A 27,029-nucleotide genomic window follows, 5' to 3' on the forward strand; every position below is an offset into this window, starting at 1 on the left:
CAGTCTTTTTAATCTCTCCTCATACGGAAGCTGTTCCACACCCCTAATCATTTTTGTTGCCCTTCTCTGTACCTTTTCCAATTCTACTATATCTTTTTTAGATGGAGTGACCACACAGTACTCAGGGTGTGGACATATATAGTGGTATTATATTTTCTGTCTTATTATCGAGCCCCTTCCTAATGATTCCTAACATTGTTAGCTTTTTTGACTGCTGCTGCATATCGAGCAGATGTTTTCAGAAAGCCATCCATGACCAATCCCTTTCTTGAGTGGTAACAGCTAATTTAGACCCCATCATTTTGTATATATACACAATAGCTGGGATGAAGTTTTCCAATGTGCATTACTCTGCCTTTATCAACACTAAATTTCATGTGCCATTTTTGATGCCCAGCCACTCAGTTCTCTAAGATTCCTTTGTAACTTCACAGGCAGCTTTGGACTATCTATCTTGGGTAATTTTGTACTGTCTGCAAACTTTGCTACCTCAATATTTACTTTTTCCAGATTATTCATGAATATGTTGAACAGCACCGGTCCCAGTACAAATCCTTGAGGGAGCCCACTCTTCACTGTGACAACTGACCATTTATTCCTACCCTTTATTTCTATCTTTTAAGCAGTTACTGATCCATAAGAGGAACTTCCCTCTTATCTAAATTGCCTCCTTTCAATGAGGGACATTGTCAAAAGCGTTCTTGAGTCCAGTACGCTATCCACTGGCTCACTCTTTTTTAAAGTTTGCTAACCTCCTCAAAGAATTCTCAGAGAATTGTAAAAGGAAAATATGCCTCAAAGCTGATTGACTCTTCCCCAACATATCATGTTCATCAATGAAGCTGATAATTCTTTATTAAGATGATGTTAAAAAAAAGTGAACGGTACAGAGTTTAAGCATAGAAGTTTCTGGTTATCAGGAAATAACATACAGATTATCGAGGGTGCAAAGTTTGGTTTAAGATTTGGTGGCATAAGGAATACATAATCTGCAATATCCCCGATTGGAGGTAAAAGGTTGATGGGTCAAAGTACATTGAGATATGAGGATATGAAGTTCATAAAGTGGCTATGTTCCGGTGTGGAGTACAATAAGTGGATATGATGATGAGAATGGATTGACCCTCATTTGGTGAGATTTAATGTTCAGGGAGTTTATGGTTCCAGTTCATATGATCCAATGGAGAAAGTCTGTTGGTCCCTTTCTCGTAGTTGAAGAACGACATCACTCTGGCAATTAGCCTGGTATCGAAGATAGGCTTGGCAGCCTTTAATTGCCAGGTTGCCTCTGAAGCCTTTTTTAAAAATTGGCATATTAGTTATCTGACAGTCATCTGGTAAAGACACTGATTTAAGTGATAGGTGACATACCACAGTTCTTTCAAAACTGATGAGTGAATACCATCTGGCCCATGGTTTAATTCATCAATTTGTTCCAACAGCTTCTCTATTGACAACCCAATCTGGGACGGTTCCTCATATCTGTCACCTAAAAAGAATGGCTCAGGTGGGGGAATCTCCCTCACAACCTTTGTAGTGAAGACACATGCAAAGAATTCATTTAGCTTCTTCACAACAGCCTTGTCTTCCTTGAGTGCTCCTTTAGTACCTCAATTCACCAGTGGCCCCATTGATTGTTTGGCAGGCTTCCTGCTTCTGATGTACTTTAAAACAAACAAAACAAATACCCTGCTGTTAATTTATGTCTTTTGCTAACTGCTCTTCAAATTCTTTTGGGTCTGCTTAACTACACTTGTACACTTGACTAGAAAGGAATATAAATTCTGGCAATTTTCCTCACTAGGATTTAACTTTCAATTTTTGAAATGTCTTTTTGCCTTTAACTGCCTTTTACTTTGTTGTTTAGCCATGACGGCATTTTTTGGTTCTCATACTGCTTTTATTTTGTTTATTGTACACATATAGCTTAGGTCTCTATTATGATGATTTTAAAAAGTTTCCACGCAACTTGCAGGCAGTTCACTCTTGTGACTGTTTCTTTTTATTCCCATTTAACCAGCCGCCTCACTTTTGTGTAGCTCCCCTCTTTAAGTTAAATGCTCCCGCGGTGGGTGCCTTGGCATTCCCCAAACCCCCAGTAAGGATGTTAAATTTAATTACATTATGATCACTGTTACCAAGCAGTTCAGTTATTTCACCTCTTGGTGATTCTGTGTGCCACTTAAGACTAAGTCAAGAATAAATAATTTAATCTCCTTTTCTCAGTTACAGGCCTAGTTGCTCCAAGAAGCAGTCAGTAATGGCGTATGGAAATTGTTTCTCTCCATCCCTTCCTGAGGTGACATGTATCCAGTCAATACGAGGATAGTTGAAAAGACGGTTACTCACCTTTGTAACTGTTGTTCTTCGAGATGTGTTGCTCACATCCATTCCAGTTAGGTGTGCGCGCCACGCGTGCACGTTCGTCGGAAACTTTTTTACCCTAGCAACTCCAGTGGGCCGGCAGGTCGCCCCCTGGAGTGGCGCCGCCATGGCGCTCGATATATGCCTTTGCCGGCCCACCCGCTCCTCAGTTCCTTCTTACCGCCGTGTCGGTCGTTGGAACTGTGGAGCGCGGCATAGCTGTCCTCCACGTCCCTAGCTCTCCTTGTTAACTATCGTTATTGTTACAGTTGTTAGTTAGATCGTTAAGTGTAGTTAGTTAAGTAATTAGGTGTAAATAGTATTGTAGATAGTTGTTCGCCAGGGGCTGTAGCCCTTCCCGTCACCCGGCACCGGGCTCATGCCTGGTTCGCCGGGCTTTAAGCAGTGTGCGGCCTGTAAGAAGCCTATGCCTACCAGCGACCCCCACGACGCGTGCCTGAAGTGCCTGGGGGAATCGCACAGATCGGACAAGTGCCGCATCTGCAAGGCTTTTAAGCCCAGGACAAAAAAGGAGAGAGACCAAAGACTCAGGACTCTCCTCATGGAGGCAGCACTTGACCCGGCGGCTTCGCAGGCCGTGATCTCGGCGCCGGCACCGGATCGCACCGGCACGACTCCCCGGCACCGACCTTCTCTGGCAACGGGTGCAGAGGCAAGACCGTCAGCGTCTGCTACTCCAGCCAGGCAGACCCGATTGGAGCGCCCGGCATCGACATCGGCCGCGGCGCCACCGGCACCGTCGACTCCGGGCCCGGTGGGTCCGTCGAGTCCGGTGCCGCCAAGCTCCCCCATAAGATCTGGGGTTGAGCTATTGGTCCCATCCACGCCGGAGACCTTTGCCTCGGCACGGGACCTTATCGCCCTAACGGAGTCTACTCAGCTGCCACCCCCGGTAACTCCGGTGCGGGTCGCATCTAGAGGCAAGCCCATGATGTCGGCACCGTCTCGGGACTCGCGCTCGCGATCCAGGTCCCGACGCCACGGTCGATCAAGATCCCACCACCGCTCGCAGTCCCGGCACCGCTCCCCTCGGCGGTACCGGTCGCACTCGCGGCACCGATCGACCTCCAGACGGTCGCGGTCTGACTCCAGCCGCCGATACCGGCTCCGTGACTCCAGGAGCCAGTCCCGCCGTCACTCACCGCGCCGGTCGACCTCCCGGCACCGAGCTGGTGGCAGGTCCCGGTCGACCTCCCGGCACCGCGTCGGTGGCAGGTCCCGGTCCCGATCCCGGCACCGAAGCAGCGGCCGGTACCGGTCCAGATCCCGGCACTGAGACAGAACCCGGTCCCGATCCCGGCACCACTATGACTCCCGGTACCGATCCCCGGCACCGAGAAGATCTTCGGTGCCGACCCGCGCAGACCCTTACCAGCCGGGGTCGGCCCCGCCATGGCCTTCTAGGCAGCCGTCGGTGTCTTCACAGACAGACAGCGTGTATGCGCTGGGCACCGACAGGCAGGCGGCACTATTCCAAGACCCTCCGCAACAGGACCAAGGTCCGCAGCAGTGGGGGTTTTGGACCCCCTGGGCATACCATCAAGCCCAGGGCCCCCAACAGCTTCCTGCTAGGCCTGCGACGGCGGAGCACAGGGTGCCGGAAGCTTCGTTGTCTCGCCCCCCTCCCTCCCCGGATGGAGAGGAAGGATCCAAGCAGCAAGACTCTGCTCTGGCTCCTGAGACAGAGGCGAGGGCCGAGGGAGACCCCCCATTGGACACTTTCTTGCCGGGGGTCTCCTCATCCTCCTCCCCTGATGAAGCGGTGGCTGGCACCTCCTCCAGTAGCCCTCCCCCGCTGGATCTCAGGGCGCACCAAGACCTCCTTAGGCGAGTGGCTCAGAATCTGAGCCTGCAAGCCGAGGAGGTCTCTGAGATCGAGGACCCGATCGTCACCATCCTCTCGTCTGATGCTCCCACCAGGGTCGCCCTACCCTTCATTAGGACGATCCAGGCCAACGCCAATACAATCTGGCAGTCACCGGCCTCCATCCCCCCTACGGCGAGGGGCGTCGAGAGGAAGTACATGGCCCCTCCAAGGGCTACGAGTACCTCCATGTCCACCCGACACCGTGTTCCCTGGTGGTGCAGTCGGTGAACGAGAGGGAGCGTCATGGGCAGGAAGCTCCAGCCCCCAAATCCAAGGAGGCCAGACGTATGGACCTCCTTGGACGCAAAGTCTACTCGGCTGGGGCCCTGCAGCTCAGGGTTTCGAACCAACAAGCCCTGCTCAGCAGATACGCGTTTAACTCGTGGGTGGCAGCGGACAAATTCAAAGAGCTGCTGCCACAAGACGCCCGCCAAGAATTTGCGGCCATTCTGGACGAGGGCAAGAAGGTTGCACGAACCTCGTTGCAAGCTTCTTTAGACGCTGCAGACTCGGCAGCCCGCACCCTCGCCTCGGGGGTAACGATGCGCCGTATCTCCTGGCTGCAGGTCTCTGGCCTTCCACCGGAGCTCCAATATACCATCCAGGACCTCCCGTTCGAAGGCCAGGGCCTGTTTTCGGAAAAGACAGACCCCAGACTTAAGAGTCTCAAAGACAATCGGGTCATTATGCGCTCCCTAGGGATGCACACGCCGGGAACGCAGCGCAGACCCTTCCGGCCACAGCAGCAGCAGCAGCGCAGGCCATACCCCCAGTTCCGCCAACGGCAGGACCTCAATAGGCGTCGTGGCAGGAATGGAAGGTGTAGGCATTCGGGGAACCAAGGGGGGCAGAATCAAAGCTCCTCTAAGCCCCCGCCTGGACCCAAGCCTTCGTTTTGAAGATGCGCCCGAGGGCGCAGTAACAGTTTCCCCCACGGATCCTTCCCCCGTTTTCCAACTGCCTTTCGTTTTTCCTTCAGGCGTGGACCCAAATAACATCGGACCGCTGGGTCTTGCGTACGGTGCAGACGGGATACCGCCTGCAGTTTATATCGTTTCCTCCTTCCCGCCCCCCTTCCTCGTCCCTCTTCAGGGACCCCTCTCACGAGCAATTCCTTCGACAGGAGGTACAGACGCTCCTCAACAAAGGAGCTATAGAGGCGGTTCCGGAAAACGAGAAAGGCAAGGGGTTTTATTCCCGCTACTTTCTGATCCCCAAGGCCAAGGGAGGCCTCAGGCCTATCCTCGACCTGCGAGAGCTCAACAAATACCTAGCGAAGTTGAAGTTCCGCATGGTATCCCTGGGGACCATTATCCCATCCCTGGATCCGGGAGACTGGTACGCCGCCCTCGACATGCAGGACGCTTATTTTCACATCGCCATTTGGCCACACCACAGACGTTTCCTTCGATTCGTGGTGGGCCCCCTTCACTACCAATTTGCAGTCCTCCCATTTGGCCTTTCTACGGCCCCGAGGGTATTTACAAAATGCATGGCAGTCGTTGTGGCACATCTTCGGCGCAGTCGTATCCACGTGTTCCCTTACCTAGACGATTGGTTAATTCGGGGCACATCAGAACTACAGGTTTGCAGCCACGTCCGCGTGATCACCGGCCTGTTTGCTACCTTGGGCCTCATGATCAACATGGACAAGTCCACCCTGATCCCCACGCAGAGGGTGGAGTTCATCGGGGCCGTCCTGGACTCCACCGTGGCCAGGGCTCTTCTGCCGTTGCCGAGGTTCCAGGCATTGTCGGCGATCGTTCAGCGTTTGCGGGCAGCCCCCTTGACATCAGTACGGACATGTCTAACCCTGTTAGGCCACATGGCAGCATGCACATTTGTGACCGGTTACGCTCGGCTCCGCATGAGGCCCCTCCAGTTGTGGCTCATCGAACATTACCGGCCGGCAAGGCAGCCGCTAGACATGCTGATCACAATCCCCCAGGGGGTGTTAGATTCTCTCGGCTGGTGGTTAGACCAGTCCGTAGTGTGTGCAGGGCTCCCTTTCCACCCACCTCAGCCCTCGGTGTCCCTGACAACGGATGCCTCAGATCTCGGCTGGGGGGCCCACCTGGGAACCCTGAGAACACAGGGCCTGTGGTCCCCGCAGGAGGTGAAGATGCACATCAACATGCGGGAGTTGAGAGCGGTCCGCCTTGCTTGTCAAACGTTCTGTCACCAGCTTCAAGGTCGTTGTGTCGCGGTGTTTACCGACAACACGACGACCATGTACTATATCAACAAGCAGGGCGGCACCAGATCCTCTCCCCTATGTCACGAGGCGATGCGACTCTGGGACTTTTGTGTAGCCCACTCCATTCGCCTCACGGCTTCCTTCCTCCCCGGAGTACGGAACACGCTGGCAGATCGCCTGAGCAGATCCTTCCTATCACACGAGTGGTCCCTTCGCCCGGACGTCGCCCTCTCCATCTTCCAGAGGTGGGGTTATCCCCGTGTGGACCTCTTCGCGTCCGGGTGGAACAAGAAGTGCCAGGCGTTCTGCTCCTTTCAGGGCAGGGAGCCCGGGTCTATAGCAGATGCCTTCCTTATTCCGTGGTCGACCCACTTGTACTACGCGTTTCCCCCGTTCCCACTGGTCCACAGGGTCCTTCTGAAGGTGCACAGGGACAGGGCTCGCGTGATCATGGTAGCCCCGGCGTGGCCCAGGCAACATTGGTACCCCATGCTGCTGGACCTGGCCATAGCCGACCCAGTTCCCCTGCCCCTTCACCCGGACCTGATCACCCAGGAACACGGGACTCTCTGTCACCCAGACCTGCAGTCGCTGCACCTAGCGGCGTGGTTCCTGCGTGGCTGACCGGTTCTGAACTGTGCTGCTCCACCCCGGTACGGGAGGTTCTCTTGGGCAGCAGGAAGCCTTCCACTAGAGCGACATACTCGGCCAAGTGGAAGCGTTTCTCCTGTTGGTGCGTGGAGAAAGGTCTCCGCCCTATGGAAGTTTCGGTGGCCAATATCTTAGACTATGTTTGGTCCCTCAAACAACAGGGTCTGGCGATATCGCCGTTGCGGGTCCACCTGGCAGCTATCTCCACCTTTCACCCCGGTGGGGATGGCCGCTCCGTTTTTTCTCACCCGACGGTGTCTAGATTCCTGAAGGGGCTGGAACGTTTATACCCTAACGTCCGACTCCCTGCTCCAACCTGGGATCTTAACCTAGTGTTGTCTCGGCTCATGGGGCCCCCCTTTCCAGTCAATATGAGGATAGTTGAAATCCCCATTATTACTGAGTTTTCTGTTTTTGAAGCCTTTCTAATCGCCCTGAGCATTTCATAAACACCATCCTACTCATATAGTCAGCACTATATTCCTACTGCTATATTCTTATTATTTAAGCATGGAATTTCTATTCATACAGATTCCACGGTACTGTTTGATTCATTTAAGGTTTTAACTATATTTGTCTCTATTCTTTCTTTCACATATAGAGCCACACCCCCAAGAGTGCCAGCTACTCCGTCATTCCTATATATTTCGTACTGTAGTATTACTATGTCCCACTGATTATCAGGTTTCTGTGATGCCTATCATCTCAATACCAGGCACTTAAGTTCACCCCTCTTAGTATTTAGACTTCTTGCATTTGTATACAAGCATTTTCAAATTTGTCAATATCTGTCTGCCTTCATGTGATGTCACTGAACGGGACTCTTTTTTGTTTGCTTTTTTCTCTTCAGTTCCTACACTGTACTTTATATCCCAGGAAAACAGAGAGGACAGAAGTTGATAGAGTAACCCTGTTAATAAATCCTCCCTAAGAGACGTGCCTGTCCAAACTCTGTGCTCCTTCGAATCTGTTGGCTTTCCCCCAGCTTAGTTTAAAAACTCCTCTATGACCTTTTTAACTGCACATGCCAGCAACCTGGTTCTGTTTTGGTTTAGGTGGAGCCTCTCTTTCATGTATAGGGTCCTCCTTTCGCAAAATGTTCCCCACTTCCTAATAAAACTAAATCCCTCCTCCCGACACCATCACCTCATCCACACATTGAGACCCTGAAGTTCTACCTGCGTAATCAGCCTTGTGTGTGGAACTGGGAGCATTTCACAGAATGTCACCATGGAGGCCCTGGACTTTAATCTCTTACCTAGCAGCCTAAATTTGGCCTCCTGGATGTTTCTCCTACCTTTCCCTACATCACTGGTACCTATGTTTACAACAACTACTGGCTCCACCCCAGCATCGCACCCAAGTCGGTCTAGATGTCATGAGAGGTCTGCCACCTTCACACTCGATAGGCAATTCACCATGTGGTTCTCCTGGTCATCAAAAATCCATCTACATTTCTAACAACTGACTCTCACATTACTATTACCTGTCTCTTCTTAATAACAGGGTATCACTTATCACCTGGATAGGTATCATCGGTTTGAGAGGATACCATGACATCATCTGGAAGGCGGGTTCAACTATAGGATTGTTTTCCTCCACTGCGACTTGAGGTTCTCCTTCCTCAAGACTTCCATCCTCCTCAACAGCACAGAGGCTGTCAGACTGAGGATAGGATCGCTCTACTATGTCCTGGAAAGTCTCAGTTTTGTACCTCCCTGTCTCCCTTACTTCTTCCAGTTCACTCTGGTCTCAAGAGCCTGAACTCAGTCTCTGACGACCATGAGCTGCTTGCACCAAATGCACACATATGCCACCTGCCCACAAGGCAGGTAATGATACACGTGCTGACTTAGAAAGAGCTGTGTGGTCATGTACAGCTGTGGCATTTACCCTCTCGATAGTGTTTGAAAAGAAAGCAAAGCAGCAGAACCAGCCTGTTTAGGCAGTCTGACTTTGCTGTGGAATTCACAGTGTAGACAGGAAACTGTGCAATCTGGGAATACCGGTCAGGAAGGAGAGAGATGCATGTCTCCACACAGGAAAGGTGATGGCTAGGGAGCCAGAAACTTAAGAGTGGGTGCCCTTGTCGCTGAGGGTGCTTTCCCCTGAGGGGGAAAACACATATGCAGTTGCCTTCAACTGTCACAGTTTTACCAGGATAATTATGCTGGTAAATTTCCAAGTATAGACATGCCCGAACTTGTATTTAATAGTTAGATGATGTTTTCTCAGTTTGTAAAGGAAATTTTAGAGTTTGGTTAGCAAGATCTGGGTGAGTGGGTTGGGTTACTTAGTGACCTTATTTAATATTTTAATGTCCAAATTTTCTATCAAGGGACGAAACAATTTTAGGAACCTTCAAAATAAAGTTTCTTTATGCAGTGAAAGGTCTTGCTATCTGGACTGTATTAATTTTCTCAGCCAATAGAGCAGAGGCATCTCCTATGGAAGAGCAGTGCGGATGTCTCCATATACATGCAGCAATATCTAGGGTGTAGCAGCTACCTTCAATGTCATTTCAACAAAGAAGTCTTTTAAGCTGCTGCAGCTGCAAAAAAATTCTAGCAGTGTTCTTTTCATATTTAGTTCTGAAGTTTAATTTTTGCTTATTTGAGATAATAAAAGTGAACTAAACAAGTTGCCTATGTTGCTGTAAGAGAACTTGGAGAAACCAAACTAAGAGCATGTCTAGACTAGAATAAGGAGATGTAGGTAACAAAGACAGACCCAATTTCACTCCAGTAGGTGCATCTTTATCTGTCTAACCTTTCTATGCTATTTGAAACATAGATGTTTTCTTTCCCAACTTGCTGCCAGATCAGACTTATCGTACATCCTCTCATTTGCTACATCAAGGCAGGATGATAACCAACAAAAATCTTATTTTAGTACCTTCAGAGGTTCTCCCCTGCCCAGCAAATTTCCCTGTCTACTCCACTAGAGTAATCACCTCCTTCTGGATTAAAGTGAGAGGAGGGCAAGACTTAGAGGGCAAACTGTGCAGAGCAGCCAACTGGCCCATCCCAGTCACGCCCTGAGCATACTATCTGGACAGGACTGCATAAGATAAGCTTTCGGATGGCAAGTGCTTAAGGGAGTTCTTTCTGTGCAGTCTTAGGTCTATTTTGTCTAAGTTAAAGAATGGAGAGAGTTGTTTTACCTCTTTTATTGTTCAGATTGATCAGCTGTCTCCTCACCCATATCCACTCTCCTTCCTAACTGCCAATCCCGTCCAAACCTTATCAATTCATTTCGTGTGATGGGTTTGGTCACTGCTAGACAACCATTTCTGTGCAGTGGTGAGCCACACAACAAAAACAGTTCTCTTACCTATTAATTGTTCTTCCTGGTATAATGAAACCTGGGCAGACACCCTGGATTGGTCACCACCTGCTTGAGTGACAGATGCAGACAACATACTCATGATCTCCAGGTGAGAAACCAGTGATCACTTGAAGTTATATATGGAAAATGCACTCCAATTAAAACTGATCGATTTGTCAGAAAACTGATGAGTCTAGCATAGCAGTTCTCTAGCTCTCATTCTCTGGAGTGCTTCATAAGGGTCTGTGAGACTGCATGTCCATCTCTCCTCTCAGCACCTCACCCCCTCAAACTGGTTCTCAAAATGTTTCATTAACTACCTGGAAAGGTTCCATGATGGACCTTTTTAAAGATTCATTGACCAACTCAGTAACACGACCAGACATCTGACAGCGATTTTTGATGTCAACATCTCCAAAACAATTTAAAAAAACATAGCTGATAAAAAGTCATCCTCCTGCTCGTTTTTCTCATCTGTTTAACCTCTCCATTGGCTTCTCATTTTCTACCACACCAAGTTTAAGCTTCTTGACCTCACCTTAAGGCATCTTACAATTTGTCTTCTCTAGTTATCTGCTCTTGTGTCTTAAATTTCACCCCTTCACTGCACCAGTGATGAAAGCCACAACCACCACTTGTTCACATCGCCCACAAGAGTCTCTATGTATTCTTCCACCTTGCCCTTCATGCATGGAGCTCCTTTCCTATAAAGCTACCATACCCTCCTCCTTCAAAACTTCCCTCATTTCTATCATGATGCCTACAGGAAATCATACAATAAACAAGGAGCCAGTGGGAATTACTGATATTTATACAGAGATTATTTAAATGTTAAATTATTCAGACAGTCAAGTTATGAACATAATGAGTCAATGTAAAACAATTATTTTTAATTTATCTTTTTTCCTTCTACCCAGCACTTCTCTCCTATTGGTTTGTTTGCTGAATCTTGTTTCAAGCCCAATGGTAAACTCTTTTGGGACAGAGAGCGTCCCTTACTTTGTATAGTGCCTAGCCTAAAGGAGCACCAATTTTGACTGGAGACTTTGAATGCGAATACAATACAAATAGTGTCTGGGTAACTCCACAATCCCACAGAACATGCATACGTGAACATAAGACAAAGATGTAAACATAAATACAGGTTCAAATTGATGTCTGTCTTACACAACACTGCAAGTCTTAGTAGCTGCTGCGTAGCAGAGTTCTCCTTATCATTGATAAAATGTCACAGGTCTTTTTCCTATCTTTCTCTAACAGTCCTTAACAGAAGACTAATGCTACAAAACACCAGGCTGTACTTCTTAGAGAACAGTTTTAAAATACTCAGGCCCATGAAGACTATTTCTAATAAAGAAAAAGGTTTTGTTAAATGCCATTTTCTTGTATAAAAATACTGGTATTTGTCACAACCAGTATTTGACTATCTAACTCAAATTAAGGTGAATAAATTTAACAATACAGTTTAGATACACTGCTACCTCGATATAACGTCACCCGATAAAACACAAATTTGGATATAACACGGTAAAGCAGTGCTCCGGGGGGGCGGGGGGCGCACTCGGGTGGATCAAGGCAAGTTCAATATAACACGGTTTCACCTATAACGCGGCTCCCAAGGACACCGTTATATCGAGGCAGGGTGTACTAGAATCTGAACACTCAGGTACATCACTCATGAAAAGTTATACAGAGAGTTGGTTGTAGAAAGCAAATATAGGAATGAGTGTAGATTGTCCCTCCATAATTGAACATTTAGGGTAGATTGTCCATTTGGAAAATACAATCCACGAGGAAACTATTTCAGTTACTTTCCCACTACCCTCTCTGTTCATTCCAACTGAAGCATCTGGCATTGGCTACTGTCAGAAGAGAGGATACTGGGCAAGATGGACCTTCCCCTTTATCACAGCATATATCCTAAAATAATTTCCAATCTTGATCTAAAAATTGCCAGTGATGGAGAATCCATCCATTGGTAAATTGTATCAATGGTTAATTACTTGCACTGTTAAAAAAAATAGGCCTCATTTTGTTTGAATTTGTCCATCTTCAACTTCCAGCCATTTGACCACATTAATACCTTTCTCTGCAAGATTTAAGAGCCAATCATCAAATATTTGCTCCCCATGTAGTTAAACTCCCCATGCAGTTAAGATCAAGTCACTCCTTAACCTTCTCTACATTAAACTAAATAGATTGAACTCATCAATTCTATACTAAATGGCAGGTTTTTTAATCCTTTATTCATTCTTGTGGCTTTTCTCTGAACCATCTCCAATTTATTAACATCATTCTTGAATAGTGGACATCAAAACTGGACACAGTATTCCAGCAGCAGTCATGCCAGTGTGAAATACAGAGGTAAAATAACTTCTCTACTCCTATCTGAGATACTTCCGTTTATAAACGCCCAGTACTGCATTAGCCCTTTTAGATACAGCATCACACTGGGAGCGGATGTTCAGCTGATTATCCAACATGACTTCCAGATTTGCTTTCCAGATGCGAGAAATGAGGGAGGTGGGGAGCTCCCTTTTATGGACAGCCAGCCAGCCATAAAACCCCTCCTCGCCCACAGACAACCTGCCAACCTGAAGCATATTCTCACCAGTAACTGCACACCGCACCATAGTAACTCTAGCTCAAGAACCAATCCATGCAACAAACTTGATGCCAACTCTGCCCACATACCTACACCAGCGACACCATCACTGGACCTAACCAGATCAGCCACACCATCACCGGTTCATTCACCTGCATGTCCACCAATGTAATATACGCCATCATATGCCAGCAATGCCCCTCTGCTATGTACATCGGCCAAACTGGACAGTCTCTACAGAAAAGGATAAACGGACACAAATCAGATATTAGGAATGGCAATATACAAAAACCTGTAGGAGAAAACTTCAACCTCCCTGGCCACACAATAGCAGATCTTAAGGTGGCCATCCTGCAGCAAAAAAACTTCAGGACCAGACTTCAAAGAGAAACTGCTGAGCTTCAGTTCATCTGCAAATTTGACACCATCAGCTCAGGATTAAACAAAGACTGGGAATGGCTTGCCAACTACAAAACCAAATTTCTCCTCCCTTGGTTTTCACACCTCAACTGCTAGAACAGGGTCTCGTCCTCCCTGATTGAACTAACCTCGTTATTTCTAGCTTGCTTCCAGCTTGCATATATATATACCTGCCCCCCGAAATTTCCACTACATGCCTCTGACGAAGTGGGTATTCACCCACGAAAGCTCATGCTCCAAAACGTCTTTTAGTCTATAAGGTGCCACAGGATTCTTTGCTGCCTTTATAAAATCCCTGTTAGTAGCTGTTCTCTACTTGCTTTACCTGTAAAGGGTTTAAAACATCCATAGGTAAAACGAAGGGAGTGGGCACCTGACCAAAAGAGCCAATGGGAAGGCTAGAACTTCTTAAAATTGGAGGGAAAAAAGTTTCCCTTTATCTGGCTGTGTTGTTCTCTGGAGAGAGAGGATGGAGGAAAGATAGGGCTGGAAGTATGTTGTAAATGCTTGGGCCAGGTATGAAAATCATCAGATCATGGAGGGATAGCTCAGTGGTTTGAGCACTGGTCTGCTAAACCCAAGGTTGTAAGTTCAATCCTTGATGAGGCCACTTAGGGATCTGGGGCAAAAATCAGTACTTGGTCCTGCTAGTGAAGGCAGGGGGCAGGACTCAATGACTTTTCAAGGCCCCTTCCAGTTCTAAGAGATAGGTATATCTCCTATTATTATATTATACTCATTTTAAACCCCAGATACGCATGTAGATCAGGAAATGTCTAGGAAGACATAATTAGGTTTCTCTCATTTCTTTATGGCTTGTGGACTCCTCTGTGCTAACTCAAGATGCTTTTGTTTTGCTTGTAACCTTTAAACTGGACCTCAAGAAGCTATCTTGATGCTTAATCTTTGTAATTTTTTTTAAACCTAGCAAAAAGCCTAAATTCCAGATGTATTCTCTCTTTTTGTTCTTAATCAAATTTACTTTTTTTTTTTTTTTTTTTAAAAAGAACAGGATTGGATTTGTCTGTCCCTATGAGGTTTGTGCATATGTTGTTTAATTAGCTGGTGGCAACAGCTGGTTTCCTTTGTTTTCTTTCTCAGCTCTTCCATGAAGGGGACGTGAAAGGGCTTGAGGGTACCCTACAGGAAGGAAATCCCAAGTGCACCCTCCTGGGTTCCAAAAGGGATTTTTTGCAATTCGGTGGTGGCAGCATCTACCCATCCAAGGTCAGAGAAAAGCTGTAACCTTGGGAGTTTAATACAAGCCTGGAGTGGCCAGTATTAATTTTTAGAATCAAAGTGCCAGAGTTGGGAATCAGTCTTGACAACAGAATAGAGTCCGCCATCCTGTATGTATGGCCTACATTCTTTATTCCTAGATTAACTCATTTATATGTACCTGTATGAAAATGCATAGTTTGCTTGAGCCTAGCTTATCAAGTGATCTAGATTTCTCCGTATTAGTGACCTATTCTCTTAATTATTTACCACCGTCAATTTGTGTGTCATTTTTATGGTTCCCTATTTACAATAATATTTTTAGACCTGTCAGTTTTTAATCCATGTAATGTGTACCAGGTATCATTCTGGTTTTTTAATCAAAATGTCATGCAGTACCCAGTAAAATACCTTTCAGAGCTGTAAATATAGATCAACACTATTACTTTTATCAACCAAACTTGTAGTCTCACCAAAAGAGATAAAATTAGACAAAAGCTATTTTCCATAAACTCATGTTGATTGGCATTAATTACAGTCCTTTAATTCTTTATTGAATTAGTCCCATATCAGCTGTTCCATTATTTTATCCAGGATCGACTGATTGCAGGCTGACTAGCCTATAGTTATCCAGGTCATTTCCTTGCCCTTTTTAAATATTAACATATTAGCTTTGTAGGCAAGGGATGGAAAGCAGGATTTGATTGGCAATAGAGATCATGATGGATTGTGGCCAGGCAGCAGTGGCTGGAGGACATAATGATGGCCAGAGAGGGGAACTGATGAGGAGGACTGGGCTGGGATCATAGTAGGGAGCAAGGAAGTACGACAGGCTGTAAGGAGAAGAGGAGGCAAGGCAGAGAGTCAAGGAGACAGAGGTCCGTGTTTCAGGAGAAAACAGAAGATGACAAATTAGCAACCCTTTGCCTTTCCCAGACTACAAACCTTCTGTGACTTGTTAGAAGGTATGTCTACACTACAAGGGCTACAGTGACACAGCTATAGCATTGCAGCTAAGCCATTGTGGCATAAACACTCTCTACAGTGACAGAAGAGTTTTTTCCATTGCTGTTGTAAATAAACCTATTTGAGAGGCAACAGCAGCTAGGACAAAAAATAAATCTGACAGCCTAGCTGCACGTACAATGGGGGTTAGGTCAACTTAACTACACTGCACAAAGCATGAAAATTTTCATGGGCCTGTAGCTAGATTGGTCTATGTTTTAGGTGTAGAGCAGACTTCAGAGCTATAGCAAGGGGAAAAGGCAGCAAAATACTAGTGCTTCCCCATGCCTTTTCCTCCAAAAAGTTTGCTCTTTTCCTCAACACTCCCACCTGAATACACTACTCACAGCACACTGGTCCATTCACCATGGGTAGGCAGGTCACATACATGCTTATCTCCCTGCCTTCCGGCCAGTGCTGCTGAAGTGGGGTAGATTGGCTAAAGAACAGCTCTTGCAGTGCAGGAAGAGGCGGTAAGGGAAAGAACTTATTTCCCTACTTTCAAAAGTTTGTTGGCTAAAGAAAGGGTTATTGTGTTAAAATATAGAGATTAATTCAATCATGGAAGTGTGAAATAAAAGGAATTTTAATCTTGTTTTAAATGCAATTCTCAATGCCACCTTAATTACAAAATTGCTACACTGTTAGATTAAATTGGATCAATGATTAAAGTTTTCAAACCTCACCAAAACAAGAGGGTAGGTGCTTATTAGATCCCCCATACACTCTATTCATTTGCTACTTCGTTTGAGAAGAGGAAGAAAATGTACATTAGCCTGTTTGTTATCTCTGGCCATGATAGTTTATTCACTTTTTTCTTTACCTTAAAAACAATCTTTTTTTTGGGGGGGGGGGGCGGGGGGGAGCATGGATTAAGGCCCAGTTTTTTTTAAAGGTATAAGTGTTGTTGCACTCAATGTAGCAATGCTTAGCTGACTTTGGTGCCTAAGTCACTTCTGAAAATGAGACATAAGCATTGCAACGCTGAGTGCAGGAGTGCCCACACACCCAAAACTAGGCCTAAAACAACAAGCAAATTAGCCACCTGTGACAGATTTGATTTTTGTGGGAACAAAAAAAAATAATCAGGATTAAAGCAAAATTTTCTATATCTATAAGGACCAACTGTTTCTTTCTCTGTTCAGAATGTGCTACTCCACATTCTATAAGATGGAAGAATCAAGTATATTAGTTTTGTTAGAACAAAATCCCAATTTCTGCCTCCTCAAGACCTTTCCCCACCCATCAATGGGAGGGACAGGGCCTCTGATGGCTTTGTTTTGTTTACTGAAATGCTGGTATTATGTCAGAAGAGACAAATATTCCACCAAAAAATCTTCACCTCTGCATTTAAGTTTTTAAAGAGTCTATTCTTGGGACTGAGGACTAAATGCTCAACAACTATGGCAATGAGCACAATGTGAAAACCTAGAACAGGGGTTGGCAACCTGCAGCACATGTACCAAAGGCGACATGTGAGCCAATTTTTAGTGGCACACTGCTGCCAGCCGTAGGCCTGGCCGCCGGCCCTGCTCAGCACACTGCCTGCCTGGAGCAGGTTTTTGTAGTTTGTGGACTGTATTGTGGGAGAGCAGCGGAGCCCTGACTAGGGGGTGGGGCTTACCTGATTAGGGGTCCTATATAAGTAGCCAGCCAGCCGGCGGCACAGACAGCTGCAGCAGCCAGCAAACAGAGCTGTAAACAGGGGAGTTTCAGTGGAAGTTCTGTTGGAGCAGGTTGCAGGGGAGACTAAGACAGAGGAACTGACAAGCTAGTTAAGGGATAGGGTGGTGGTCTGGTGCCTGCTGGGGGTTTGTGTTGTGTTGACTACCAGGCTTTAGGTGGGAAGGCTATGACTGATACAGAGATAACAGTGAAAGACACAATGAGGATGACTGGATGTGGAAGCTGCGGCATGTACATGATCCTGGAGGGAGTACCTGAAAAGAGTTTTGTCTGCATGAAGTGCCGCCTGATAGAGCTGGTGGAAGAAAAGATCCGAGGACTGGAGATGCAGGTGCAAACTCTGGTTGAGTTTAGGAAGGGGTTTGAGCAGATGATGGAACACAGACACAAGGGGGCTGAAGGGATAAGCTCAGACGTGCAGATGGAAGCAGGACCAAAGAATTCTGAGGAGAGACTGCTGGGGGAGGAAAGTGGATGGTGGAAGCATGTGACTAAGAGAACCAGGCAGAGGAAAAGACGGGTCAGTGAAGGAGAAATAGAACTTAGGAACAGGTTTGCAGAGTTGGAAAATGAAGAAGGGGCACAGCAGGTGGCCGCTGAAGGAGAGAGGGCAATGAAAAAGAGAAGAGCTGATAGTCCTACAAGAGGAGAGGAGGAGTCAATGGAGGCAACACCAAATATGAGGCCCAGGAGGATTGCAAGGGGGAATAGGAATCGAGAGGACTTGCAGCCAGTGGGTGCGGGGGATAGACCGGAGGATCACACTGTCACCAGGAAAAGGCAGGTCTACGTGATTGGAGACTCCTTACTGAGAAGAATAGACAGGCCTGTAACTAGAGCTGATCGGGAGAACAGAAGGGTGTGCTGTCTGCTGGGTGCTAAGATACAGGATGTGGACCTGAGGCTGAAAAGGATCCTAGCGGGAGCAGGGAAGAATCCGTTGATTGTCCTTCATGTGGGAATGAATGATACGGCTAGATACTCTCTGGAATGTATCAAGGGAGACTATGCCAGACTGGGGAAGACGCTAAAGGAAATCGAGGCTCAGGTGATCTTAAGAGGGATTCTGCCGGTTCCTAGAGAAGGGCAACTAAGGTGTAACAAGATTATGGCGATCAACAGATGGCTCAGGCAGTGGTGCTATAAGGAGGGCTTTGGGATGTACGGCCATTGGGAAGCATTTACGGACAGAAGACTGGTCTCTCGGGATGGACTTCACCTGAGTAAGGAGGGAAATAGACTTCTAGGATGGAGACTCGCCGACTTGATTAAGAGAGCTTTAAACTAGAAATTTGGGGGAGATGGTTGGGAGATGTCCGGGAGATCTCCACGCCGGAATTTAACCTTGAGAGGGAAGAAAACAAAGTAAGAGAGGATACAGCCATGGACAGAAGAATTGGCATAGTAGTGTAGATAGCAGACTAACAGGTGATGCTGGTGGTAGAATGTCTGTGCCTAACAGGGTAAAGAATGTGAGTGAAGCCAAATGGCAAAAATTAAGATGTCTGTACACTAATGCGAGGAGCCTAGGGAACAAAATGGAAGAACTAGAGATACTGGTGCAGGAAGTGAAACTGGATATTATAGGGATAACAGAATCATGGTGGAATAGTAGTCATGACTGGAGTACGGGTATTGAAGGCTATGTGCTGTATAGGAAAGACAGAAATAAAGGCAAAGGTGGTCAAGTAGCATTGTACATCAATGAGGAGGTTAACTGTAAAGAAATAAGAAGTGATGGAATGGACAAGACAGAGTCTGTCTGGGCAAAAATCACACTGGGAAAGAAAGCTACTAGAGCCTCCCCTGAGATAGTGCTTGGGGTGTGCTACAGACCACCGGGATCTGATTTGGATATGGATAGAGACCTCTTTAATGTTTTTAATGAAGTAAAAACTAATGGGAAATGTGTGATCATGGGAGACTTCAACTTCCCAGATATAGACTGGAGGACAAGTGCTCGCAAGAATCATAGGGCTCAGATTTTTCTGGATGTGATAGCTGATGGATTCCTTCACCAAGCAGTTGAAGAACCAACAAGAGGGGATGCCATTTTAGATTTGGTTTTGGTGAGTAGTGAGGACCTCATAGAAGAAATGGTTGTAGGGGACAACCTTGGTTCGAGTGATCATGAGCTAATTCAGTTCAAACTAGATGGAAGGATAAACAAAAATAGATCTGGGACTAGGGTTTTTTATTTCAAAAGGGCTAACTTTAAAGAACTAAGGAAATTAGTTAGGGAAGTGGATTGGACTGAAGAACTTGTGGATCTAAATGCGGAGGAGGCCTGGAATTACTTTAAGTCGCAGCTGCAGAAACTATCACAAGCCTGCATCCCAAGAAAGGGGAAAAAACCCATAGGCAGGAGTTGTAGACCAAGCTGGATGAGCAAGCATCTCAGAGAGGTGATTAAGAAAAAGCAGAAAGCCTACAAGGAGTGGAAGAAGGGTGGGATTAGCAAGGAAAGCTACCTTAGTGAGGTCAGAACATATAGGCATAAAGTGAGAAAGGCTAAAAGCCAAGTAGAGTTGAACCTTGCAAAGGGAATTAAAACCAATAGTAAAAGGTTCTATAGCCATATAAATAAGAAGAAAACAAAGAAAGAAGAAGTGGGACCGCTAAACACTGAGGATGGAAAGGAGGTTAAGGATAACCTAGGCATGGCCCAATATCTAAATAAGTACTTTGCCTCAGTCTTTAATAAGGCTAATGAGGAGCTTAGGGGTAATGGAAGGATGATAAACAGGAATGAGGATATGGAGGTGGATATTACCACATCTGAGGTAGAAGCCAAATTTGAACAGCTTAATGGGACAAAATCAGAGGGCCCGGACAATCTTCATCCGAGAATATTAAAGGAACTGGAACATGAAATTGCAAGCCCGTTAGCGAGAATTTTTAATGACTCGGTAAACTCAGGGGTTGTACCGTATGACTGGAGAATTGCTAACGTAGTTCCTATCTTTAAGAAAGGGAAAAAAGTGATCGAGTAACTATAGGCCTGTTAGTTTGACATCTGTAGTATGTAAGGTCTTGGAAAAAATTTTGAAGGAGAAAGTAGTTAAGGACATTGAGGTCAATGGTAACTGGGACAAACTACAACATGGTTTTACTAAAGGTAGATCGTGCCAAACCAACCTGATCTCCTTCTTTGAGAAGGTGACAGATTATTTAGACAAGGGAAATGCGGTAGACCTAATTTACCTCGATTTCAGTAAGGCATTTGACACAGTTCCACATGTGGAATTATTAGTCAAATTGGAAAAGATGGGGATCAATATGAAAACTGAAAGGTGGATAAGGAACTGGTTAAAGGGGAGACTCCAACGGGTCATACTGAAGGGTGAACTGTCAGGCTGGAAGGAGGTTACTAGTGGAGTTCCTCAAGGATCGGTTTTGGGACCAATCTTATTTAACCTTTTTATTACTGACCTTGGCACAAAAAGTGGGAATGTGCTAATAAAGTTTGCGGATGACACAAAGCTGGGGGGTATTGCTAACACGGAGAAGGACCGGGATATCATACAGGAAGAGCTGGATGACCTTGTAAACTGGAGTAATAGTAATAGGATGAAATTTAATAGTGAAAAGTGCAAGGTCATGCACTTAGGGATTAATAATAAGAACTTTAGATATACATTGGGGACACATCAATTGGAAGCAACAGAGGAGGAGAAGGACCTTGGGGTACTGGTTGATCACAGGATGACTATGAGCCGTCAATGTGATATGGCCATTAAAAAAGCTAATGCGGTTTTAGGATGCATCAGGCGAAGTATTTCCAGCAAAGATAAGGAGGTGTTAGTACCGTTATATAAGGCGCTGATGAGACCCCACCTGGAATACTGTGTGCAGTTCTGGTCTCCCATGTTTAAGAAGGATGAATTCAAACTGGAACAGGTTCAGAGACGGGCTACTAGGATGATCCGAGGAATGGAAAACCTGTCATATGAAAGGAGACTCAAAGAGCTTGGCTTGTTTAGTCTAGCCAAAAGAAGGCTGAGGGGGGATATGCTTGCTCTTTATAAATATATCAGAGGGATTAATATTAGGGAGGGAGAGGAATTATTTAAGCTTAGTACCAATGTAGATACAAGAACGAATGGGTATAAACTGGACACTAGGAAGTTTAGACTTGAAATTAGACGAAGGTTTCTAACCATTAGAGGAGTGAAATTTTGGAATAGCCTTCCAAGGGGAGTAGTGGGGGCAAAAGACATATCTGGCTTTAAGACTAAGCTTGATAAGTTTATGGAAGGGATGGTTTGATGGGATAGCCTAATTTTGGCAAATGATCTTTGATTATCAGCAGGTAAGTATGCCCAGTGGTCGGTGATGGGATGTTGGATGGGATGGGATCTGAGTTACTGCAAAGAATTCTTTTCTGAGTGCTGGCTGGTGAGTCTTGCCCACATGCTCAGGGTTTAGCTGATAGCCATATTTGGGGTCGGGAAGGAATTTTCCTCCAGGGCAGATTGGCAGAGGCCCTGGAGGTTTTTCGCCTTCCTCTGCAGCGTGGGACATGGGTCACTTGCTGGTGGATTCTCTGCAGCTTGAGGTCTTCAAACCATAATTTGAAGACTTCAATAACTCAGACATAGGTTAGGGGTTTGTTATAGAAGTGGATGCGTAGGGTTCTATGGCCTGCTTTGTGCAGGGGGTCGGACTAGATGATCACATTGGTCCCTTCTGACCCTAGAATCTTTGAGTCTGAGTCTATGGATGAACAGAATCCTCAGCCGTCAGCGGGCTGAGCGGGACTGGCAGCCAGCACCTTGGCTGACGGAACCCCAGATCGGTCACCTGATGGGCTACTCCGGGTTCCGGTCACCGGTCCTGCTCAGCCCACTGCCGGCCTGGGGTTCTGGCCGCCGGCCCCACGGCATTGAGGGTTCCGGCCACCAGCCCCACTCAGCCTGCTGCTGGCCTGGGATACCAGCCACCAGCACCACTCACCTCACTGCACTATTATTTACTTTACATACAATAATAGTTTAGTTACAGAATATAGGAGAGCAGACTTTTCAGTGTTTTTAAGTTTATTTTCCACTCTTTCCCTGTAATTGCCTTTTCTACATTATAGAAGAATAGGGTCCAAAAGAATGTTGAGTTTCTAGGTCTTCTCCACTCACATAATGTCAAACACTTAAAATTACTTTAGGTGGTGATTAAATCCAAAAAAGGATCCCTTTGTAAGAGATGCATCAAATGTAATACCTGCCTTCCTAACTGAAAGAGCCTTGTGCAAGGGCAAGGTGAATTATAGTTAAAATATAATCAGTTTTTAACTCTGAATTTCCTAACTTCAAATAAAGCTCTACACTTTTAATATGTTGTATTGAATCTTTTTAGATAGTGAAAGCAGTTGTGGGTATGTCTTTAGTTTACAGGAAACCCACTCATATGTAACGCTGTTTTCAAGAGATAATGTTGTGGTTTTCTACATCACTGTACAGAGGCAATAAAAAGAACTTTCTATAATAGAATATTTTCAGTACAGGATAAAACTGTATTCTTTATTGTGATAATTATTCTATGATAAATTTTCCCCTATTTTCAGTACTATTAATTTTCTTGTTCTCTACCTGCTGAATTTCTCTGGGACCTAGCCAGAGCTTTAGGCACTACTATATAATACTATCTGGTATCAAGTGAGCTCCTGTTCATGCATCTGCACTGATCTCAGTTGTGACAATATAGCAAGAGGACTCAAGTGGCCAGGTCCCAAATCATTTAGGGCTTTATGGGCTAAGACTAGCACCTTGAAGTCCACCCTTAAACTTAATGGAACTCAGTGCAACTTTGAGCACTGATCTTCTGAATTGTCCCAGTATGCAGCCCAGGGGTAGGCAACCTATGGTACATGTGCCAAAGGCGGCATGTGAGCTGATTTTCAGTGGCACTCACACTGCCCTGGTCCTGGCCACTGGTCTGGGGGGCTCTGCATTTTAATTTAATTTTAAATGAAGCTTCTTAAACATTTTAAAAATCTTATTTACTTTACATACAGCAATAGTTTAGTTGTATATTATAGACTTATAGAAAGACCTTCTAAAAACATTAAAATGTATTACCGGCACGCAAAACCTTAAATCACTGTGAATAAATGAAGACTCAGCACAACACTTCTGAAAGGTTGCCGACCCCTGATGTAGCCTCTCATACAACATATTACAGAAACCTAATCTTGAGATGAATACGTGAAAGATTTACATTGGTCACTCACTGAGCCAGATATAGGAGAACATGTCCAGATATGGTCACAGCTGCTATCTGATCTTCTAAAAAGTAGCCACAAGTCTAAGAAAACTCCAAGATTGTAAATCTGAATCAGAAGTGATGGATGTGCTCCCTCAACTACAGGTACAGTTTTAAAAAAATTAAAGCTAATGTTAAAAAAATTATAAAACACATAGGTTGAGCAAAAGAGTGTCTGTACATCTGGGTATAGGGCTTAGATTACCCACAAATACAAAGTTTGTTTTTAAAAGTCATATGATACATAAAGTACATAATCAGCAATAACCCAAATGTAGGTGAATAGATTTAACAATACAGTTTAGATATCAGAATCTGAATAACTGGGTTCAGCACTCATGAAAAGTCGTACAGCAATTTGTTTGTGGAAAGCAAAGTATATCAATGAGTGGAGATTGTCCCTCAGTAATTGAGAATTAGGTTGGTTGTCCATTTGCTACACTTTGAAGCTCCTCCAGTTGGTGCCCCCGACATCACTTCAGTCTTATCTGGATTTAGCCTCAGCCAGCTCACCATCATCACACTCCAATTTTATAAAGCACTGGAATACTTGTTCCTCTTTACCATCCAGGTCTGTTGTAACCCAAGTGTGGAACTGGGTTTCATCAACATACTAAATACACTGCAGTCCGGGTGTGCAAGTCACTTCTGGTATAGCACCAGGATACAGCACTTGAAAAGTTCAGTATGCAGACATTGATGAGATTCTACTATTCCTTTTTTTTAATATTAAAGTAGCAATTGAAGGCCCCAATCAGGACTGGATCCCCTTTATACTAGACAACGCACTGACTAAATTGGACAGTATCTTCTGCAATTTAATTTATTACAGGAAACAATGATGGCTATAAGAAACAACAGTGGCTTTAGGGACTAGTATGGGGAAGGCAACCCACATGTGAGTAGCAGCATGGAAGAAACCATAAATTGCTTGTAGGAGAAGCAAGAAAACAAGTGACAAGCCCTGGCACCATTGGCAGAATGAGAGGGCCGGCTGATGCAATAAGTTAAGAGAATAGATGGGTTGGGGATAAGGTGGAGAGGTTATGAATTCCCTTTTAAAAAAAAAAAAAAAAAAAAAAAAAAGACTGGACAAGGAGCTTGTATTCAATATAGTCAGTGGAGGGATTTCCAGTAGGGTGAAGTGGTGAGAGCAATAGCCTAAGAGATGATTGCTGCAGCATTCTGAATGGAAACTAGGGAAACAAAGTGGTTGTTTACAATGCTAGAGAAGAAACTGCAGTAACCAAAATGGGAGATCAGGCTCTGGGTTAGCTTTTAATTGTGCTGTCCAAGGTAAAAAGGTATGATCTTAGAAGTGTTATGACAGAGGAAGTGGCAAGACTTGAATATGGCCTAGATGTGAGTGTCTAGAAAGAGGGCAGAATCAAACAGGACATTCAGGTTGTGCATATTAACACTTCAGAAGATGGTGGTGCCATCAATGGTTAGGGAGAAGCTTGTGAAGGAAAAAGAAGAGCCCAGTTTTGACCATGTTAAGTCTAAGCTGAAGGCAAACCATCTTAGCCATTCTGCATCACCACCCACCCATAAACCATGGTAATTATGAGAACAAAGCCAGCAGAGAGGCTGCTTTGAAGTCGCTATAATCAGAGGAGATCAGAATAGTGTTACACAATCCTCCCAAACCACCTATGGACTGTTCCAACAGCTCAACTGTCTTCCTCTAAGCTGTCTGGAATCTCATGTTTCTTCAACCTCCAAGAGTTTAAAATGTATACAAAATAAGTGGCATACATTAGCTTCTATATCCTGTCTCATGATAGAAGAATAAGGGAGCATTCACTGGAACTTAATAGCAGCAAATTCAGAATTGATAACAAAAATTTATTTTCACACAACACATAATGAGACTGTGGAATTCAATACCAGAGGATATCAGTGAGGCCAAGAATTTAGCAGGATTCATACAGAGACTGAACATTTATATGGGTAACAAGAATACCCAGAGTTATAATAGCAACTGCTAACACCAAAACAAGTTTTTGAAGGGATACAAAGACAAGTTATCCCATATGCACCTACAGCACAGTTTCTTGTGCACACCTTCCCCTGAGTCTTCTGCTGCTGGTCACTGTTAGAGAGAGAATATTGATCCAGTAGGTAATTCCTACATTCTTAAGGCCTCATTTATCTACATGATAAAGTTGCATCAGTTTAAGTTAAATTGTTTTTTAAACTGATTTAGTTAAACCATGGAACCCTATGTGAACTCTTATTTCAGTTTAGCTTAATCAGATTCCTTCAAGTTTATATTTGTTTATGGCTAGAGGCATGGGTTAAAGCTCAAGCTGTGCCTTAGCTCAGGCTGCAACCCATTTGCAGTGAGGATGCAGGCAAGATCACTCAAGTACTCATAGCGCTCCAATGTCCTTTCCCTCTCCCTCCTGCTCCCTCCCCCCGCAAGGGGCAGATAAGCTCTCCAGCAGCTGACATAACTGACTGGGAAAAACATCCCAGAGCATCTCAGCACAAAGAACCATGCACGCAGGCACACACTGATGAGGGTAGACACAGTGAAGGCAAATAAATGGGGAAGGGCTTTGCTGCAGGAACACTTGCACTCAGGCTGGACGAACCCAAGCGCTCAGACCTAGATCTTAATCACCCAGGTTAAGCATAGACATACCCTTACTAATATAATATCCTATCTGTGACATTACCAGCTATAATGGCACTTCTTGCTCTCACCTCACAACACTAAGCACTGCATCCTTATAAGCCAGTTTATAACAACTGGACCACATGTGGCATTCTAGTTTGTGACTCTTGCTCTAGTCTAAGTACCTGGCTTAGAGACAAGCTTAACATTGTGGCCCTGTCTAAATCAGGCAGCTAAAACAGTGTTCTACGCCAATATAACTGTAGGAGTTTACACTGGTCTCACAGCCATCTTCTCAAGCATACCAATTTTAAACATGGCTCTACCTGGCAACAGCTGGAACTACTAACTATTTCTGTTAAAAACAACATTGGTAGATACCACACATATGTAGTTTCAACTACGTGACACTGAAATTTGTAAATATAATCAGATAGGTACTTGTACTGATCCGCTCCCACTGCATGGGTGTGCCTTTGGCATAAATTTACTCTCACTTCCTTCCAAACCCATCCCATCCCATCCATCACAATCTGGAGGACAGGACAAATTATCTACAAACTAAAATATTGTTTTATTCCTTTTATAGCATATCTAGCACACAAAAGCATATGTCCTTGTATTTGTTTTAGATGCATACTGAGAAGGCTCCTATTAATTATTTCACCACTAGGTTTGCAGAGATTATATGTCTGACATAAATTTAGTCACAGAATTTCCTGTTATACTAAGCAGATAAGTTATTGAAGCCAGAGAGCAACCAAGTTTCTATTTACAATACTGTACT

The 27,029-nt window shown here is 45.1% G+C and overlaps 2 protein-coding genes across 4 annotated transcripts in view; both read right to left on the reverse strand.

Annotated features, from left to right (window-relative positions):
* AGO2 (argonaute RISC catalytic component 2) overlaps positions 1-27,029 on the reverse strand; it is a 141,318-nt gene that overhangs the window by 102,064 nt on the left and 12,225 nt on the right. Inside the window, exon 1 of one of the 3 annotated variants that reach the window (XM_050940746.1) lies at positions 13,122-13,205. The exons of the other annotated variants lie outside the window; for them this stretch is intronic. The gene's annotated coding sequence lies outside the window, so the exon portion shown is untranslated. Of the gene's footprint in view, positions 1-13,121; positions 13,206-27,029 lie in introns of those variants that run through there. 3 annotated transcript variants of the gene reach the window in all.
* Positions 1-27,029, reverse strand: part of LOC127045315 (uncharacterized) — a 127,180-nt gene that overhangs the window by 56,253 nt on the left and 43,898 nt on the right. The window lies entirely within an intron of this gene.

Source organism: Gopherus flavomarginatus, chromosome 2 (genome assembly GCF_025201925.1).
Source record: "Gopherus flavomarginatus isolate rGopFla2 chromosome 2, rGopFla2.mat.asm, whole genome shotgun sequence".
Taxonomy (NCBI): Eukaryota; Metazoa; Chordata; order Testudines; family Testudinidae; genus Gopherus; species Gopherus flavomarginatus.